This window comes from Callithrix jacchus, chromosome 13, assembly GCF_049354715.1.
Source record: "Callithrix jacchus isolate 240 chromosome 13, calJac240_pri, whole genome shotgun sequence".
Classification (NCBI taxonomy): Eukaryota; Metazoa; Chordata; class Mammalia; order Primates; family Cebidae; genus Callithrix; species Callithrix jacchus.
Genome location: NC_133514.1, coordinates 94222153 through 94235627, shown reverse-complemented (window position 1 = coordinate 94235627; position 13475 = coordinate 94222153). Strand labels below are relative to the sequence as shown.

The following is a 13475-nucleotide window of genomic DNA, read 5'->3' as shown; positions in this document are numbered from 1 at the left end:
GGGAACTCCTCATGAAGCCATAGGTGCAGCTTGGGAGAGAGAAGGCTGGGTCACAAGAATAGGAACCATGGGTATTTGGGCCACTTCCTCATGTAACTTATTTGTGCCTTTAGGACATGCTCAAGCCCAATTATGTATATACCACTTTCATTTGATGATGGAATGCTGCTGTGCATGCCCAACTTTATGGTTAGATGGGTTAGAAAGCACGCAGGTCATGACAGGCAGTTCAGGTTGCATGGTAACTAGGTGACCTGTAGTCAAACATTCCATTTCTACCAAAGCCCAGTAGCAGAGCTGTCTCCCAAAAGCAGAGTAGTTACCTGCAGAAGAAGGAAGGTAAGGCTGTGCTTTGAAATCCTAAAGGCTACCACTGTGATTCTCCTATGGGGGCTGGCCAAAGGCTCCAGACAGCATCTCTATCTGCCACTGACACCTCAAGCATCATTGGATCAACTGGATCACATGGCCCAGGTGGCAGAGCAGCTTGCACAGCAGCCTGGACCTGTTGCAGAGTTTTATCCTGTCCTGGGTCCCATTCAAAACTAGCAGCTTGTCTTGTCACTCGATAAGTGGGCCCGAGTAACACACCCAAATAAGGAATGTGTTGCCTCGAAAATCCAAATAAGCTCACTAGGTGTTGTGCCTGTTTCATAGTTGTAGGAGAGTCCAGATGCAACATTTTATCCTTCACCTTAGAAATAATATCTCGACAGGCCCAATACCACTGGGCCCCTATAAATTTCACTGAAGCAGAAGGTCCCTAAATTTCAGTCAGATTTATTTCCCACCCCCGATATGCAAATGTCTTACCAAATAAGGCCAGAGTGCTTGCTAATTCTCACTAGGTCCAATCAGCATAATGTCATCAATGTGATGGACTGGTATGATATCTTGTGGAAGGGAAAAGCAATCAAGTTCTCTGTGAACAAGATTTATGATATAGAGCTAGAGAGTCAATACCCCCTGATGTAGGACAATGAAGGTGTATTGTTGGCCTTGACTGTTGAAGGCAAATTGCTTCTGGTGGGCCTTATGGACGGGAATGGAGAAAAAGGCATTTGCCAGATCAATAATTGCATACCAGGCACCAGAGGATTTGTTAATTTGCTCAGGCAGTGAAACCACGTTTACTACAACAGCTGCAATTGGAGTCACCACTTGGTTAAGCTAATGATAATCCACCATCATTCTCTAAGATCTACATCTTCTGCCTAGGCCAAATAGGAGAGCTGAATGGGGATGTGGTGAGAATCATCACCCTGTGTGTTTCAAGTCCTTAATTTACTATTTTCCTAGGTAGAGGCATTCTTAATGACTTCTATTTGGCCTTTCCCACCATAAGAGCCCTCACCCCACAGGCCAGGAAACCAGTGTGGGGATTCCACCAGCTACTAAGAATATCTATTCCAATTATACATTCTAGCATTGGAGAAATTACCATAGAATGGATCCAGGGACTCACTGGACTCACTATAAATCAGACCTGAGATAAAACTCCAATAATTACCTGACATCTATAAGCCTCTACTTTAATTGGAAGGCTACAGTGACCTTTTTTTGGTGGTTTTTTTTTTTTTTTTTTGTGAGTTGTTTTTTTTTTTGAGATGGAGTCCCATTCCGTTGCCCAGGCTGGAGTGCAGTGGTATGATCTCAGCTGACTGTAACCTCCATCTCCCAGGTTCAAGCAATTTTCCTGCCTCAGCCTCCCAAGTAGCTGGGACTACAGGTGTGTGCCACCAGGCCCAGCTCATTTTTTTGTGTTTTTAGTAGAAGTGGGGTTTCACCATTTTGGTCAGGCCGGTCTTGATCTCCTGAACTCAAGTGATCCGCCCGCCTCAGCCTCCCAAAGTGCTGAAATTACAAGTGTGAGCCACCATGCCCCACCCCACAGTGATATTTTGGCTCCTTTGGAATCAATGACAGTTCAGAGCCAGTATCCAGTAGCCCCCAAAAAGTCTGATTATTTCTCTTTCTTCAGAGCACAGTTACCCTGCTAAAAGGCCAGAGGTCTCCTTGAGGAAGGATAGAAGAAGGATTAACAGTATACATTTTCAGTAGTATAGTGGGGTCCTTCCTCAAATGGACCTGGCCTCCCTTTGATTCAAGGGGTTCTGGGTCTATAAATTGGCTCAAGTCTGGAAATTGATTGAAGGACCATGATTCTCTGTTTTTATAATTCAAATTGGACTTTTGTTCACTTGACCTGGAAGTTTTCTGCTTATATAGATCAAGTAAGAATAGAGTAGGCTTCCTGTTGATTTCACCTCTAGGAACACCATGATTAATTAGCCAATGCTAGAGCTCTCCAGGTGTCAGACTATTCTGATTGCTGCTTTGCCTCTGTCCATTACTAATTATGCCCACCTTGCCTATAATAGTTGAGTGCTGCCACTTGGCCCCTGCCACCTCGGGATCCAATTATTCCCACTGCATTTAAGTTTTCCAGCTAGTGTGATTCCCAGTGTAAGATCTGGCATTCAGAAAAGAGCAATCACAGAGCTCTTCAAGGATGCTGGTGCTCCCTTTACAAATCTCTTTCACAAGGTACTGGTAAAAGGTATGTCTTTTGGATCCTCCCCGTTGGGGTGAGTGGGTCCTCAGTGACAAAGGCACTGTAACATTCCAATATCCCGAAGTCTTTGGATTCTTCCTCTACATTAAACCAAGAGAGATCAGGCATTTCCAGCTCACTCACAATGGGCCATCTTTGGATCCATGTTTCAGCTAACCAAGCAAGTAAATATAAGAACCCTTTTTAACTCCCTGAGCTGCAACATTAAATACAGAGTCTTTGTTTAGTGGACCCATAGCAATAAGTTCAGCCTGATCCAACTTTATGTTTCTTCCTCCATTATCCCACACTCTTAATATCTATTCCCATACCTATTCCCTGGATTTCTGATGATGTAAATTAGAAAACTCGAGTAGTTGGAGCCAGTATCCAGTAGCCCCTAAAAAGTTTGATTAGTAGTTGGAGTATAGCATGCCTTCTCATGAATCACACCCTGAACCTCACCTCTAGGGGCCTGTAGGAAGTGGAGTCCAGTTAGAGTCCAGAGGCAAAGACGAGTGGTGGAGGTGGGCCCTGAGGAGAACCAGATTGTCTTTCCTGGCAGCTACCTCAGGGGAGGACATTGCTATTTCCCCAGGCAACGCAGGCTTAATGTCAAGGAAAGGCAGGTACTGCAGTGGGTGAGCAAAAGCATGTTGCCACTACTGGAGGTGGGGATGCCATGTCCTCTAACAAAAAAGGCTCATCAGAATTTAAGAGCTCAGGTGTCCCCAGCTTCATCAGTCCCCCATGTTCCCATCACAATTTGTAGGGTCCCCTCTTTCCCTATTAAACCCTTCCCTTTGACATTAGACACTTGGTGAGGCTGAGCATAAACCTTCCATTGCAGGTCAGTCACTTGCATAAGAGCTTGTATCTGATTTTCACCCATTTTAGCTCTTTGTCCACAGAAGAGAAGACTCTCACCCAGGGCTCCCTAAGAAACTTTTATGCTATGTATGTGTTTCTAGAACCAGGACATAGAATCCCTGAGCTCATCCTTTTCCTTCATCACTTTGCTGAGGGAACTTAGGAGGAACCAACCAACTTCATTATATCCCTTGGTTCTCTACAAATGTTCAAAGGTATCATGTATAGAGTCACTAAACTCCTTGCCTCTTAAGGACAGGGAATCAGGTATATCAAATGCATTTATTTTGCATAACTCTCTAAATAGTTCAAGCCAAGGACTGTCAGTGCCGTCCATACTATTAGAAATAAAGTCTGAAGCATTTGGGTCTAATCAGATTAGATATCCAACTCCAGAAACTCCAAAACTGACAAAGGAAATTTATGCTTAAAATTATGTTCCTCTAGGACCACTCCTGGTACCAAAACCTGTATTAGGGTTCTCCAGAGGGACAGAACCAATAGGATATATGTGTATATGTATGTAAAGGAGTTTATCGAGGAGAATTGGCTCACAGGATTACCAAGCAAAGTCCCATGACTGGCTGACTGTAAGCTGGAGAAAAAGAGAAGCTGGAAGCGTGGCTCAGTCCAAGATTGAAAGCCTTAAAACCAGGAAAGCTGACAGTGCAGCCCTCAGGCTGAGGCCGACAGCCAAGAGTCCCCAGGAGGCTGCTGGTGCAGGTCCCAGAGTCCAAAGGCTGAAGAACCTGGAGTGCAATGTCCAAGGGCAGGAGAAGAGGAAGCAAGCATCCAGTACAGGAAGAGAGTCTGAGAGAGGACTCAGGAAGCTGTTTCTTCCCCTTTTCTGCCTTTGTTCCAACTGTGCTGGCAGCCGATTGGATGGTTCCCACCCACACTGAGGGTGGATCTTCCTCTCCCAGTCCAGGAACTCAAATGTCAGTCTCCTCTACCAACACCTTCACAGACACACCCAGGAACAATGCTTCCCCAGCCATCCAGGCATCCCTCAATCCAGTCAAGTGGACATCTAGTACTAACCATCAGAGTACCTAATTCTAAACTCATCATTTGGCTGGGTACGGTGACTCATGCCTGTAATCCCAGCACCTTGAGAGGTTGACGCCAGAGATCACCTGAGGTCAGGAGTTGGAGACCAGCCTGGCCAACATGGTGAAACCCCATCTCCACTAAAAATACAAAAATTACCTGGCCTGTAATTCCAGAAACTCCGGAGGCTGAGGCAGGATAATCGCTTGAACCTGGGAGGTGGAGGCTGCAGTGGGCCGAGATCATGCCACTGCACTCCAGCCTGGGGGACAGAGCAAGACTGTCTCAAAATGAATAAATAAATTCATAATTTGTACTATTTTTCTTAGCAAGAACCTACGTTAATCTCCCCTTCCTTTCTTCCATGATGTAAACTTCAGGTTAAGCAAAATCTGGAACTTGATTTACACTGAACCTGAAAGATCGTGGGTGGGGTGGAGGCTGATCACACAGGACCCCGGTAGACTTTGATAGGGATTTTGACTTACTCTTGAATGAGATCTGATATAACTGGAGGGTTTTGAGCAGAGTAGTAACATGATGTGAATTATATCTTTAAAGGACCACTCTGACTGCTGGCATTGAAACAGACTGTCTAAACCATTGCTGTCCAGTTGAAATACAGTGTGAGCCACATATGTAATTTCAAATTTTCTAGTATCCACATTAAAAACCACAAAAAGAGACAGGTGAAATTAATTTTAGTAATGTATTTTATTTAACCTGATATGTCCAAAGTATTATTTAAACATATAATCAATGTAAAAAAATGAATGAACTATTATTATACATTCTTTTTTTCATACTGTCTTTAAAATCCAGTGACTTTTTTTCCACTTACAGCACATCTTAGTTTGGACTAGTCACATTTCAAGTGTCCAATAGCAACATGGGGCTAGTGGCTTTAACACAAGTCAAAAGCAATGTTCCCTGGTCCCCAATCTAGAGGGTTGGAGGCACTCCTTATCCCAGCCTCTGGGCTGGTGGAACACTCTGAGGGCATTTTCCAAAACCCCAAAGGAGTTAAACCTCCTCTGAATGATGAGGGAACATCCTAGGCTTCAATTTGAAGTTTAATAATGATAATGTCTAATCTGTATATAGCACTTTATGTTCTAAGTGCTTTACATAGTTAAATCATTTAATCTTTTCTTTTCTTTTTAATAGAGACAGAATCTCACTATTTTGCCCATGCTGGTCTCAAACTTCTGGCCTCAAGGAATCCTCCTGCCTTGGCCTCCCAAAGCACCGAAATTACAGGTGAAAAATTATCTGCTTTTAAAGGGCTCCCCTGATTGAGTTATGCTCACCTGGATAGTTTTACAGTCAGCTGGGACTTTAATTATATCTGCAAAATCCACTCACAGCAATGTCTAGATTAGAGCTTGACTTAATAACCAGGAGATAATAATCTTTAGAATTCTGCCTAGAGTTTTTTTGTCAAATATGTTCTTAAGTCAACTTTCCACAGATGTATAACCTATGTTCAGAAAAGCACCCAAATCACATCTGAATAGATTAATTTTCACATAGTAAACACACTCATATTAACTCCTACCTAGATCAAGACTTTTAAAAGTTCTTCATAAATTCTTTGGTAGGCTGCCTCCAATGGTCCACCAATTACCCAACTTCCTGGTATTTATGCCATCTGCAATCCTTTTCCCTTGAGTGTGCACTGGATTTATTGATTCACTTCTAACAAATAGAATATGGCAGAAGTAATAAGATGTCACTTTAAACTTAATTAAAAGACTGGGTTTCTGTCATGGGTGCTCATTCTTTCTCTGGTCGCTTGACCTGAAGGAAATCAGCTGCCATGTCACAAGGCAGCCCTGTGAAGAGACCCATGTGACAAGGGACCATGGTCTGCCTACAACTACATGAGAAAGCTTGAAAGTGGATCCCTTGCTTGGGTCTTCAGATGAACCCATTGCACTAGCTGGCAGCTTAACTACAACCTCATGAGAGATCTTGCGCCAGAAGCAACCAGCTAAGTTGTTCCCAGATTCCTGACCCACCAAGACTATGAGATCATTGTTTTGGGGGTAATTTATTATGTAGCAACAGCTAACTACTATTGAATTCTAAATTCAAATCCTTTATCAACTATAGATATTGTAAATACGCTCTACCATTCTGTGGCTTGTTTTTTCACTCAATTGATAGTGTCTTTTATGAATAGACGTCCCTAATTTTAAAATTCAATTTAACCACCTTTTTCTTTATTATTCTTTTGTTTTTTTTTTTTTTAAGACAGGGTTTCTCCATGTTGGTCAGGTTGGTCTTGAACTCCCGATCTCAGGTGATTCACCTACCTTGGCCTCCAAAGTGCTTGGATTACAGGAGTGAGTCACCACACCCGGCCTTCTTTTTTATTCTTAATGCTTGTATTTTGTTTTAGCAATCTTCACCTACTCCAAATAAAGGAGCTCTTCTGTATTCACATTTATATATAAAATCCATTTGGAATTGATTTTTGTGTATTAAGGTAAAAATCAAGGTAATCAATTTTTTCATTATTGAAATCTGATTGACCCTCCATTTATAACAAAGGCAACCCTGTCTTCATTGCATAGAAATTTCATATTTGTCATAAAGGGAATAGATATGTGTGGCTTTTCCCCCCAAACTCTTTCTATTCTATTGGTCTATTTGTCCTCCTTGCAATAATATCATTCTAAGTGACTGCAGTTTTACGATATGTCTTGATATCTAATAATGTAAATCTTTTAATTCTGTTCTTCATTTAAGATTGTCCTGGCTATTCTTGGTCATTTGCATGCCTAATAAGCTTTAGAAACACCTTCTCAATTTCTTCATGCACATATCCACATAAAAACTTGCAGATACTTTGGTTGGATTGCATTGAAACTACAGATGAATTTAGGGATAAATGACATCTTTCCAATTTATTAACGTGATATACCTTTCCATTTATTTGACTTTTCTTCATCTGAATAATATTTTGTTGTTTTAAGTGGAGAGGTTTTGCATATCTTTCATTAGATTTATTCCTAGATTTTTGATAGTTTTGATCCTTCTGTAAATAATATCATTAAAAAATTTTCTATTTGTTTGTTGTCAGAATATAGGCATAAAGTTGATTTTCTTTATATTGACTTGAGTATTCAGCAATCTGGTTAAATTCACCTATTTATCCTAACAGGTTATTTGCTTATTCTTCAAAAGTTTCTATGTACATAATCATATAGCCTGCTAATAATCAAAGTTTTATTTTTTTCTTTCTAATCCTCATTCTGTCTATCTATCTATCTATCTATCTGTCTGTCTGTCTAATCTAATCTATCTATCTATCATCTATTGTATTGCTAAGGCCTTCAAAGCTATATAGTACATGGCTAGCCACGGTGGCTCATGCCTGTAATCCCAGCACTTTGGAAGGCCAAGGTGCAAGACCAGCCTGGGAAACATAGAGAGACCCCATCTCTACAAAAAATTTTAAAAATTACCTGGGTGTGGTGATGCACATTAAGGGCATTCTCTCCTCTCCTATTTTTTTTTTTTTTTTTAACAGTACTTTGAGTTGCTGTTTTATCTCTTATTCTTTTTTTTTTTTTTTCCTGGAGTCTTGCTCTGTCGCCCAGGCTGGAGTGCAGTGGCATGATCTCAGCTCACTGCAATCTCTGTCTCTCGGGTTCAAGCGATTCCCTCCCTTAGCCTCCCAAGTAGCTGGGACTACAGGCGTGCACCACCACGACTGGCTAATTTTTTTTATTTTAGTAGAGACAGGGTTTCACCATATTGGTCAGGATGGTAGCTCTTATTCTTAATAAGCTAAGAGTTCCTATCACAAATGACTTAAAGTTTGTCAAAAAATGTTTTATACCTATAAAGATTACCTTAGCAGTTTTTCTTCATTTATTTTATTAAATGAAAAACATTGATTTTCAAATGTTAAACGAATCTTGCATTCCTGGAATAAACTCCTGTTATAAAGAGGTCTTACTCTTTTTATATTTCACTGGATTCAATTAGCTAATTATTTTCTTCAGGGTTTTTATGATATAGACTAGTATATAATTTTCCTTTCTTTTAATGTCCTTACATTTTGGCATCAAGGTTATGCTGAACTCATAAAATGAGTTAGGAAGTTTTCCCTCTTTTTCTACTTTCCAGAAGTGTTTGGAGAAGAAAGGTGTATTTTCTCCTTAATTGTTTAAAATGATTCACCAATCTGGGCCTCAAGATTTTTTATTTTTGTAAAAAGATTTCTTTTTTATTAGAAATTCAATTTCTTTAATAAATAGAAAATCTAGATAGTCTATTTACTTTCTTGTGTCAGTTCTGACAAATTATGTTTTTTAAGGAAGTTGTTTCAGTAACTTTAAAGTTATAGTATTCTTTTTTATCCTGCTAATGTTAGATCTGTAGCAATATTTTACAAACATAAGATCTGTAGCAATATCCCATTTTTCACCCCTGATATAGGTATTTTGTAGATGATATTTTTCATAATGTATTATTGGATCAACTGATGAATGTATAAATAAAATGTGGTATGTCCATAGAATGGAAAATTAATTGGTCTTAAAAGTAATAAAGGACTGATACAATGTGGATACATCTTGAAAACATTATGCTAAAAGAAGCCAGTCACAAAGGACCACATACTGTATGATCCATTTAGCTGAAATGTCCAAAATAGGCAAATCTATAGAGACCGCAGATTAGTGGTTGCCAAGGGATGGTAGGTTTAGGGGACGGAGAGGAGTGGGAGTGAGTGCCAATGAGTATGGGGTTTATTTGGGGGATACTGAACTGTTCTAAAATTGATAATGGTGATGGTTGCACAAGTCTGAATATACAAAAAACTACTAAATTGTATGGCATGTGAATTACATCCCCATAAAGCTGTTTAAACAAATCTATCATTGGAGAGATTAGATCCTCCTTCAATATTGTTCAAAACAGCAAGTTGGAAACTACCTAACTTATAAAAGAAGATGTTAATCATTCATTTTTTTCAACCTCAATATAATATTTCAATTATCACTTTCACTGGTATCCCAGAGGCTTTTCATTCTGGAACAGTGCACAATAGTAGAGCAAGACACTTTGATTGCAATAGTTCTCAGGAAGATCAACTCTAGGAAATATTTCATATGATAATATGTCTGTGTATCTTTGCATATCTCCAGGGGTACTATTACCTAGACTGAAGACCACTATACTAGGCTATACTGCTTCTCAGTATAGGCATGCTGGGGAGGATTGTGTCCTATTATCTTCTAGATGTGTGAAAATGTAATCCATGGGAGGGCCCTTTGTAAGCCAGTTGGGATCAGCATTTGGGTTGCTGACCCAGACATGGGTACTTCTACAAGGTCACTTCCAGCCCAGGATGCGTCAAGGAGATACAGTCAGACAAACCTATGATGTCTGGAAGCCACAAAAATGTAGAAAACAACCCAGATAACCTTGGTTTCATTTGGTGACTGAACTAAACATTGTGTAGTTCTCTACCTGAGGCTGCCTGAGACATTTCTAGCAATTAAAAGTAGATTTACATAGCTGGACAACTTGATCCCTTGCCTTTCCCCTTTTACTTTCTCGTGGGTGCATTTCATCTTTGTAGCTTCCATGTCTGCTGAGTATATAATTAGCATCCTGACATCTGAGCAGCAGTGCCTCTCAGCTAGCTTTACTTAGGGATGGACATATTTTTTACTTTGGATAAACTTATGCACTGCTTCCCCCAAAAAAACTTGCTTGTTATACTGGATATGACAGCCTTTTAACCCTTGAAACATATCAAGGGCACAGAAATATCTGTGTCTAGATGTCAGTTGGAGTTACCCTGTCCTTTAAGATATACATGAAATTGTCTCAACGCCTGTCACTCTCATTCCATGGGCTAAAGGTCAATGTCGTCCTCACAATTTTCTGCAAATAATTGGGAAACACTGGTTCTTGTAATCCCCTATGACTTCGGCTCCTGTGAACTGTATTAGTTTGAGGATTGTCTCACTCTCTCCCATGCTGTCCTTTTCTCCCCCCGGGGTCAACCCAGTCACGGAATTTAGATCTTGTTCTCCTTTGGGGTGTGCAGGGCTGCAGAGGGATCCCCAAATCCTGTGTGTCTAGCAGACTTCAAATAAAGTTAGGGAGAAAGTAGGGGTTTAATTCCAAGCTATGCAGGCAACATAAAATTGAGTATCAGGTATCTGTGTTCTTAAGGTTTTCCCACCTTTCTTGCCTGCATAGGGATCCAGACTCCTGACTGGGGCTTGGCTGTCTCCTCTGTTCTGATTTCCCTGTACATTGCAAAAGCCAACATCCCAACTTTTTAGACAGAGTAAATATTTTTTCCAACTCTTCCCAAGGGTCTAGGTTTCTGACTGCATATTATATGACAAAAAACTAAAGCTTTAAAATTAGTACTTATAAGGATTTGCCCCATTAAAGTCACAGACAAACATTATCCTCCTTCCCAGTTTTATTTCAGAGACTAGGAGTCGGAATTTTGTTTGTTTTTAATATTAATCAGGAAGAATTCCTAGGAAAACAAGACACTGCATATTAACTGAATAATAGGATAACAAGGAAAACTGAACCAGTCAACACTATTTATTGAGTGCCTAATATATTTCAGGCACCAAGCTAGGCACAGAGGGAAACAAAAAATAGTTCTGCTCTTGGGAAGCTTACAATGCTAGTGGGAAAGAGAAACATCATTCTCAGAAGCAAAATGAAAATAGTGAGCGCCAAGCACCAGAAAGGTCAGGTGCGGGTGCTCTAAGAGTAATATTCGGCGGGGCAGCCCGGTGGCTCACGCCTGTAATCCCAGCACTTTGGGAGGCTGAGGCAAGCAGATCACAAGGTCAGGAGATCAAGAACATCTTGGCCAACATGGTGAAACCCCATCTCTACTAAAAATACAGAAATTAGCCCGGCGTCTAGTGCGCACCTGTAGTCCCAGCAACTCTGAAGGTTGAGGCTGGAGAGTCGCTTAAACCTGGGAGGCGGACGTTGCAGTAAACCAAGATGGCGCCACTGCACTCCAGCCTGGGCAACAAAAGTGAAACTCTGTCTCAAAAAAAAAAAAAAAAAACTAATATGTTACCTAGTGGGAAGGCCAGGGAAGGTTTCCGTGAGGCTGTAACTATAGATTCTGATCTGAAGGCCCAGAGGCAGGTGGATCACGAGGTCAGAAGATCGAGACCATCCTGGCTAACACCATGAAACCCCGCCCCTACTAAAAATTAAAAAAAAAAAAAAAATAGCCAGGCCTGGGGGCACACACCTGTGGACCCAAGCTACTCAGGAGGCTGAGGCAGGAGAATTGCTTGGACCAGAGAGGCAGAGGTCACGGTGAGCCGAGATTGCGCCACTGCACTCCAACCTGGGTGACAGAGTGAGACTTCATCTCCAAGAAAAAAAAAGTTTCAAGCAGGGGGGATGTGAGGCTCAAATGTGCATTTTGAAAAAAAACAGTCATACTCATACTGCAGTATGGAGAATGGGATTGGAATGTTACAAAGGCTTGAGAGCAGCTGCTAACTGCTCGGAGCACGCATGGGGAGACAGGCAATTGATAAGGTTAACTCAGAGCAGCATGTCATCTGTGTATGTGTTTTAATGTAATTTTTAAACTAAATGAATATACATATACGAATAGTTTCAAATATCAAATAGTACTAATATTATTAGCCTTATAAAAAATAGCAGTCCCCTGACCATCCCTCCTCGCCTCCTTGACCCTTCTGACACCTTCTTTCACTCTTAACTATTCATCTGGTAGTCCCTCCTCCCCTCCCTCTGCTTTTTAAAAACATACTATGCTTAGAGTACTATTTATTTTTCACTTTTAGACATTGTTTACTTCCTACTAAGGAAGAAAAGAATTTTTCGATCTTACCCATCCCGCATTCTATTCTTATCCTGCCAAGAGAGAACATTCAAAGCATTCCCAACGCTTCCTTTTTAGTCTTCCCATGTAAGAAAAATACTGACTCATTCATTACCTGAAAAATCCATCCATCATTAAGGACAGAACCAGCACATTTCACGATAAATGTATATCTTTGTGAGTAAAAAAGTACTTTCACTGTACATCGGGCATGGACATATTTGAAGCAGTAAGAATTTTTACCCCTAAAGTAAAAACTAGCAAATTTTTAAGTTGGCATAAGAATATTCAAGGAAATCACAATATGTGCTACTTGAAAGACACAACAAAGTTATTGGCACTGGGAGGTGAAAATAATCTTCATAGGAGTAATGTCTTGCGGAAGAAGTGTGAGCAAGGTCATGAGCTGATGATACTCCATATCATCGCCAGACAGAATACCAAGACAGGCCACTCCTATTCGCTGCTGCTAGGAGTGTAAAAGAGCATGAAAAACAGTGGGCAATTCCTACCCAGAATCTCCAAAAATAAGTCACATTTTCACCCTCAGAGAAATCAATTCTAAGGAAGGAAATACTGAGAGATACAAAGATTTATGCATAAGAATATTCATGACAGTGTTATTTATAATAATGGAAAACAATCTCACTGCCCTCAAATAAAAAAATGGTTAAATGATACTGTATCAATAGAATGCAATAATAGAAAATCATTAAATTCATGCTTTCAGAGAACACTTAATGCTGTGGGGAAATGCTTATAATAGCTAAATGAGAAAAACAGTTGAGGTCAGCCAACATGTAAAAATATACATGTGTACATGTATATAATATTCACACATACAAACATAGGTAAACGCACATACAAAATATCTAAACACACACCAAATTTTAAAGGCACACAGACAGTTTTTTTTCTGAAATATGGTCTGCCACTCATGTACCTCAGAATCACCTTGGGGGCTTATCAAAAATGCCGATTTTTAGTAAGACTTAGTGAATTGAGTCTTTGAAAGCAGAGCCTAAGGATCTCTGTCTACCTACACATCCTGAGTAATCCTGACTCACCCCTCAGTTTGAGGACCACTGGGTCAGAAATAACAGCTCTCTCTGGGTGAAGGAATTATGA

General features: G+C 40.4%; 1 long non-coding RNA gene across 1 annotated transcript in view; it reads left to right on the top strand.

Annotated features, from left to right (window-relative positions):
• Positions 1 to 271: 271 nt before the first annotated feature.
• Positions 272 to 13475, top strand: part of LOC144579066 (uncharacterized) — a 20232-nt gene continuing 7028 nt past the window's right edge. The window contains exons 1-2 of the long non-coding RNA XR_013525907.1: positions 272 to 339; positions 5642 to 5734. This is a non-coding gene — a long non-coding RNA (uncharacterized LOC144579066). The remainder of the gene's footprint in view (positions 340 to 5641; positions 5735 to 13475) is intronic.